General features: G+C 40.6%; 1 long non-coding RNA gene across 1 annotated transcript; it reads right to left on the bottom strand.

The window, feature by feature from the left end:
- Window positions 1–6,292: 6,292 nt before the first annotated feature.
- LOC124403039 lies at window positions 6,293–7,374 on the bottom strand. The gene is made up of 3 exons (XR_006928821.1): window positions 7,182–7,374; window positions 7,002–7,110; window positions 6,293–6,409 (listed from the first exon to the last, which is right to left on the bottom strand). It is a non-coding gene; the product is annotated as an uncharacterized LOC124403039 (long non-coding RNA).
- Between the last annotated feature and the right edge of the window lie 449 nt (window positions 7,375–7,823).

Raw genomic sequence — 7,823 nt, 5'->3', positions numbered from 1 at the left:
TATTAATCCCTTTATGTCTTCTCTCCCTTGTTTTTATGATTCCCTAGTAATAATACATCATTGTTATGTTATTTCTGCTTTCTGTAATTTTTTTTTCACACACCTTTGCAAGCCTCAAAGGGTATTACAAAATTATTTTATAGATTGTATAGTATCCTGTGAGTTTTTTCGATGAAGGTTTGCCATAATGGAACATCATGATAAAGAGCAACTTATTCATTCCACACTAGTGCAAGTCCCTGCTTTTCGTTATTAGACTATGTTGGAAATTTGAAGCCTTGCTAGAATTAGAATTGCTGGATTCTTCTTTTTCTTCTTTCAGCTTCTCCCATTAGGGGTTGCCACAGCGGATCATCCATCTCCATACCCCCCTGTCCTCTACATTTGCCTCATTCAACCTAACCAAACCTGCATGTCTTCCCTCACCACATCCATAAATCTCCTCCTTGGCCTTCCTGTTTTCCTCCTTCCTGGTGGCTCCATCCTCAGCATTCTCCTACCGATATACCCAATGTCCCTCCTCTGCACATGTCCAAACCATCTCAATTTCACCTCCCTCACTGTGTCTCAAAAACGTCCTACATGTGCTGTCCCTCTAATACCCTAATTTCTAATCCTGTCCATCCTCATCACTCCCAACTAAAACCTCAACATCTTCAGCTCTGCTACCTCCAGCTCCACCTCCTTTCTTTTACTCAATGCCACTGTCTCTAAACCATTCAACATCACAGGTCTCACCACATTCCTATAAACTTTTCCTTTTACTCTTGCAGACACCCTTCTATCACAAATTACTCCTGTCACTCTTCTCCACCCACTTCACCCTGCCTGCACTCTTTTCTTCACTTCTCTAACACACTCCTTATTAATTTGTACTGTTGACCTAGTCACCTGAACTCCCCCACCTTCTCCACCTCATCTCCCTGCAACTGCAGTACTCCACTGCCCTCCCTCTCATTCACACACATGTACTCTGTCTTACTCCTACTGACTTTCATTGAAGGCACGTACCTCCACCCCTCCAGGCTCTTCTCATCCTGCTCCCTAATCTCACCACAAATCATAATATCTTCCGCAAACATAATAGTCCATGGAGACTCCTGCCTGACCTCGTCCATCAACCTGTCCATCACCACTGCAAACAGGAAAGGGCTCAGAGCCGATCCTTGATGCAGTCCAACCTCCACCTTGAACCAGTCTGTCATTCCTACTGCACACTTCACTGCTGTCACACTGTCCTCATACATGTCCGGCACCACCCTTATATACTTATCTGACACACCTGACTTCCTCATACAATACCACAACTCCTCTCTCTGCACCCTGTTGTAAGTTTACCTAAATGCACAAACACACAAAGCAACTCCTTTGGACCTTCTCTATACTTCTCCATCAACATTCTCAAAACAAATAATGCATTTGTGGTGCTCTTTCTCGGTATGAAACCATAATGTTCCTCACAGATGGTCACCTCTTCTATCAGCCTGGCTTCCACTACTATTTCCCATATCTTCATGGTGTGACTAATCAACTTTATTTCCCTGTAGTTACTGCAGGTCTGCACATCTTCCTTATTCTTAAAGATTGGTACCAGCATACTCCTTCTTCATTCCTCAGGCATCCTCTGATCTTCCAAACAACCTGGTTAACACTTCATGACTCTCTGCTCTCCTCTTCAGCCACTGCTCGTTACCTTGGGGTAACTATGGACAATGAACTGTCCTTCCTCCCACAAGTCGCTAATGTGGCTCGTTCCTGTCGATTTCTTCTCTACAACATCCGAAGGATTTGACGATTTCTGTCCACACAGGCTGCCCAGGTGCTTGTTCAGTTTTTTGTCATTTCAAGACTCAACTACTGCAACTCTCTGCTGGCAAGTCTTCCCCTGAACGCTATTCGTCCATTGCAAATGATCCAAAATGCAACTGCACGACTTGTGTTCAATCTGCCCAAGTTCTCCCACACAACCACACTGCTGCGCTCCCTTCACTGGCTTCCAGTAGCTGCACGTATCAGATTCAAAACACTGATGCTTGCCTACAAGGACAAAAATGGACAAGCATCATCTTACCTAAGAAACCTCAGCACATCTCGCACTGCACCACGCTGTCTGAGATCCTCCAGCACTGCTCAACTGGTACCACCTTCTCCCAGAATGAGAGGTAAGTATACTTCAAGGCTCTTCTCTGTTCTGGCACCGAGGTGGTGGAATGAACTTCCCCTAGATGTTAGTACAGCGGAGTGCCTGGTTATCTTCAAGCGACGATTGAAGACCTACCTCTTCCTGAAACACTTTCCAAGTTTGCTTTGTAGAATTCAAGAGTTATATTTCTATTAAGTTTGTAATCTTGCATACCAGTGTAGATTTATTCATTGCTAGAGACACAAAGCACTTTTGTAAGTCGCTCTGGATAAGGGCGTCTGCTAAATGGCGCAAATGTGAATGTAAATGTAAATGGTTAAAAACTCCACTGCCATCTCTCCTAAACAGCTCCATGCTTCTACCAGTATGTCATCTGGTCCACCCGACCTCATCCTCTTAAGAGCTGCTCTCACTTCCTTACTAATCCTATCCACTTCCTGCTTCACTAACTCCACAACCTTTAACCTTCTCTCTCTCTCTCTCTCTCTCTCTCTCTCTCTCTCTCGCTCTCTCGCTCTCTTTCATTTTCCTCATTTATCAGCTGCTCAAAATACTCCCTTCATCTTCTCAACACACATTTGCCTCACTAGCCAACACATTTTCATCTTTTTCCTTTATTGCTCTAACTTGCAGTACATCCTTCCCAGCTTGTTCCCTCTGCCTGACCAATCGGTACAAATCCTTTTCTCCTTCCTTAGTGTCCAACTTCTTTGCCAACACCGTACATTCGCCAATCTCCTTCAGATTGCATCTCCTACATAGAACATAGTCCACCTGTGTGCACCTTCCTCCACTTTTGTATGTCACCCTATGCTTCTCCTTCTTCTTAAAATAAGTGTTTACCACTGCCATTTCCATCCCTTTAGAAAGAAATCTACCACCATCTGCCCTTCCAGATTCCTCTCCTTAAAGCCATACCTACCATCACCTCCTCATCACCTCTGTTCCCTTCACCTACATGCCCATTGAAATCTGCCCCAATCACCAATCGTTCATTCTTAGGTACACCTTCTACCACTTCATCTAACTCACTCCAGAATTTCTCCTTCTCCTCCGTCTCACAACCCACTTGTGGAGCATAGGCACTGATGACATTTATCATAACCTCTTCAACTTCCAGATTCACGTTTATCACCCTATCAGAAACGCTCCTCACCTCCACTACACTTTTACTGTACTCTTCCTTTAGAATCACCCCAACATCATTTCTCTTTCCATCCACACCATGAAAGAACAGTTTAAACCTCCACCTCCAATGTTCCTGGCCTTACTACCTTTCCACTTAGTCTCCTAAACAACACATATCTACCTTTCTCCTCTCTATCATATAAGCTACCTCTCACCCTTTACCAGTCATAGTGCCAACATTTAAAGTACCAACCCGAACATCCACTTTCCTACACTTTTTCCCTGCTGTCTCTATTTAGTATAAAAACAATCATGCTAAATAATTGGCTTATTAGCCACTCAATTACTGGCAAACTTCCATTGCCTATAGACATGTTTGACTTTTCTTCCCCCTGTAAACGGTACAGTGGCCAAACTCGTTCAGAATAACTGACTTACATTTTAATATATTTTTTTGTCCATGAAATTGTATTAAATAATAACAAAAAAAGAGTTTTCAGCCGTCAAGTTTATTTCTATAGCGCTTTTCACAACAGACATTGTCGCAAAGCAGCTTTACAGAAATCAACAGTTAAGTTGAATGGTGTGTATTTATCCCTGATGAGCAGCCGTGGCGACTGTGGCAAGGAAAAACTCGCTTAGCTGTTATGAGGAAGAAACCTTGAGTGGAACCAGACTCAAAAGGGGAACCCATCCTCATTTGGGTGACATCAAGAGTGTGATTATAGTCTTTAAACAATACAGAACACTGGAGAGTGAGAACTAACATGAGCACTTAAATGTAAGAATGAGTAATGTTCTTTCTACAGTCTTATACAGTCATTTGAGATTATGGAAGCAGGGGGTACTGAGAAACACCAGCTTCTCCATGCCAGAGCCTTTAAACACTCAAAGAGGTCTTATGTCAAAACTCCACATGAAGTGAAATCCAAATGGCACTGGTACGTCTCTAGATGGTTTTCCGGATGTTTCTACTTCTACTACTTCTAATTCTACATCTACTTCTTTAAAGGTCCACAATCTTCATGAGGTGGGACGTGACTGGAGCTGGAGCAACCTCTGGATGCCTCGGGATGGGTGGAGAAAGAGAAGTAGTGAAGAGGAATAAGTGTACCTGCTGTTCATAATATTAACAAGCACAAGTTGATTATGTGCATGTGATCAGATGTACTGGAGACTATTTCAAAGTTTAGGAGCTAAATGTAAGAAATGCTCTACCACCTTTAGTGGACTTTGCTATTGTAGGAACTACTAGAAGTCCGAAGTTTTGAGATCTCAAGAAACGTGATGGATTGTAGCGTGTTAGAAGACTGGATAGATACATGGGAGCTAAACCATTTAGGGCTTTGTAGTTTGTGGTCGATTCGAAACTTAACAGGTAGCCAGTGTAGGGATGATAAATCACAGCGGTCACAGCACATATTGCTGAAAAGACAGCAGAAATCAACAATGCAGGCCTTTGTTAGATTAAATATGTGGCTTGAAGCTGAAAGAAATTGATTTGATGGAAATCTGGACATCATGAGAAAAGGTCAGCCAAACCAAAGCTTTTAAATCTTTTTCATTAAAACCATATATTATTTCTTTCCTGCACAATTTCCAAAAAACCCCCCACACAATTTGCCTTAAACCTGGAAAGCCTGACATGAAATAATTGAAGAGTTTACTGGGTATTTTAACCTATAAAATAATTTTTTGCATCATACTCAATACTTTGGACATTTAAGGCAATTTACTGCCCACAACAATGTTTATTCTATAACAAAAACAAAGACTGTTTATTGTGGTTGGAAAGTCCACTCCTCTTCATCATCATCCTCATCTTCCCATAACGGAGTCACTTGAAGTGCCATCCACAAGCATGCTAATGAGTATTTTATTTAAATCTGAAAATACATATAAAAATAAAAACTAATGTTTGTGTATTCTCAAATTATTTTCTGTATTGGTAAATACAACATGTAGATTCTAATAATCATTTGATTGTTTTTACTGAAAATTTATGCCAAATATTATCCAGGTACCTTAGATTTTCTGTACAAAAATCAAATATAAATATTTCATTTCCACTAAAATGGATTAATTTATTCGAAGATGACATTTTAATTTTTAATTAGTCGAATAAATAATAAAAAAAAAAATGCATTTTGCATTGGGGCAGGTATGATTGTATCATGAAATACAGCAGTGATGACTAAGCTAAATTAAACTATATATCTGCTGTATTGGATTTGTTACATATTACATATTTTCAACAGGATTTTACTATACCACTCTAATAAATATAAATTAATTAGCTGCTTAAAACAAAAAGGTACATATTCATATTAAAAAAATGAGTAACATAAATTAGCAAGTCAGTGCATGAAGGCAGCCATATTGGAAAAGAGACCTAAAGCTATTGACTGCAGGGCATTGAAAAGTCCAATAGGGGGCAGAAGACAAGTGTCAGGTTGTATACAAGTTTTTAAAGAAGGTACTGATACTGCAGAGATCTCAGAAACTACATAGACTGTTATGATTACTTAAAAATCCCCAGGAAAAGCATAATGCACTGAAAACCTCGGATCATTTTTATACGGTTAATATTAATGCTTTTGCTACAGATGTGTATAAGTGGAGTACAGCTGTGGCTGCATTGAAAGGAGACTTGTTGAATTGTGTTTGTTGCTTGAATAATAGCATTCATTCTCAGACATCGGTTCAGGTAGGACACCACTGAAGGCCTAAGTGTGAAATGCACGACCAATCTCAGAAATAAAGCGACTGCTAGATATTGCATGATCCTTTCTAACCTAATGCATCCGTGTACATTTCTGTAAACTCAGTCGCCTGATGGCAGCTTTATAGGTTTATGAAAAACAGTATATACAGTGAACCATTACTTCGACAGCCACCATGAAAAGCTCATTCTCTCATCACTTAATGCAGTGTGCTGCACACTCAAGAACCTGCCGATAGATGCACCATGTAAGTATCTTAATCAGAACTAATGTTCTATATTAAAATGAGCAACAGCCATTAATATTTTAAAAACTTTTATTCAGTATATAAATTATACAATACAGGATCATAGCACTCCTTGAATCCTTGGTGGAGAAACAATGACGAGTGGAATACGTGCACAGCTGGTCAATCCTGGGTGGGAAGAAAAGAGCACAAACATTGGAAAATGGTGACAAATTGGTTGCACCAAATTTAAATGTACAACCAAAGAAAGCACCCTCTGAGCTCAGTTCAAGTGTAGAAACTATCATTAGAGTGTAAGCAATTATTATTGACTTACACATCAATCACAGTATATTTACATCACTGCTCAGTCAGTACTCCCCCTCGCACACACCCCTTCCCCTCGCACACACCCACAAAACACCCACACTCACACACCTTCCCTCGCACACACACCCTCAAAAACACCTGGCCACACACACCCCTTCCCCTTGCACAGCTGCACCCTTTCCCCCCTCTCACACACACACACACACACACACACACACACAGCTCTCAGATGTACAACCAAAGAAAGCACTGTCTGAGCTCAGTTCAAGTGTAGAAACTATCATTAGAGTGTAAGTAATTATTATTGACTTACACATCAATCACAGTATATTTACATCACTGCTCAGTCAGTACTCCCCCTCGCACACCCCTTCCCCTCGCGCGCGCGCGCACACACCCTCGAACACCCGCGCGTGCGCACAACCTGAACCCCTCAAACACCCGAACTCACTGGTTTCTCGTTAATCAGTGTTTTCGGAAGGTCGCACTTCAGGGCTGGGGAGTGTGTACCGGTAAATCAGCTGCACTTCTTCCGCACGTAATTGCGATTTTCAGAGAGTCTGTAAAACATAAGAAATGAGAGAAAAGAAACGTAAAAAATGGCGCAAAAGTTTCCATTCTAAAGTCTAACCTGAGAGCAGACTGGGATCCCCGCCGCCTAGAAAACATCTGCATAAACAACTCACATTCCTGATTTCCGTTTCTACTGTCAGCAGCGCTAATAAACTCTGCTCAAATAAACCGCTTCGCTTGCAGGGAGATGAACATCAGATCAAACCACAAGGAGCATTACCACTCAATTTTATACTCCTCTTTATTCTTGTTCTTTAAGTTTTTATGTAAGTTGGGCATTGTGATTTGTACCCTACCGCCCCCTATCGGGCTGGAGGAACGGCGAACGTCGTTTTTCTTCCTCTTCTTTTTATTTTTATGATTATTTTATTTATTTTGTATTATTATTATTATTATTATTATTAATAGTAGTAGTACTAGTAGTAGCATTACTACTTCAGTTTTTGTTTATTGGTTGTAAAAAGCCCAGCTGTAAACATTGTGATTTATATGGTCATATAATAATAATTATTAGTTTAATTCGAAGACACCTTGTTGTGTCTATAACATCCACCACAACAGTCTTCCTCTTCCTCGTTCATTTTGATTAAGGAATTTAGAAAGAACCAAGTCACTAATACGATCTGATCTTCCCATCACTACTGACAATCCCAGAATTTATTTGGAACTATTAATTCTGCATTGATTCTCCATACCGATG

This window comes from Silurus meridionalis, chromosome 20, assembly GCF_014805685.1.
Source record: "Silurus meridionalis isolate SWU-2019-XX chromosome 20, ASM1480568v1, whole genome shotgun sequence".
Lineage (NCBI taxonomy): Eukaryota > Metazoa > Chordata > Actinopteri > Siluriformes > Siluridae > Silurus > Silurus meridionalis.
Note: the sequence above shows the minus strand (reverse complement) of the source record. Positions and strands in the feature narration are given on the sequence as shown.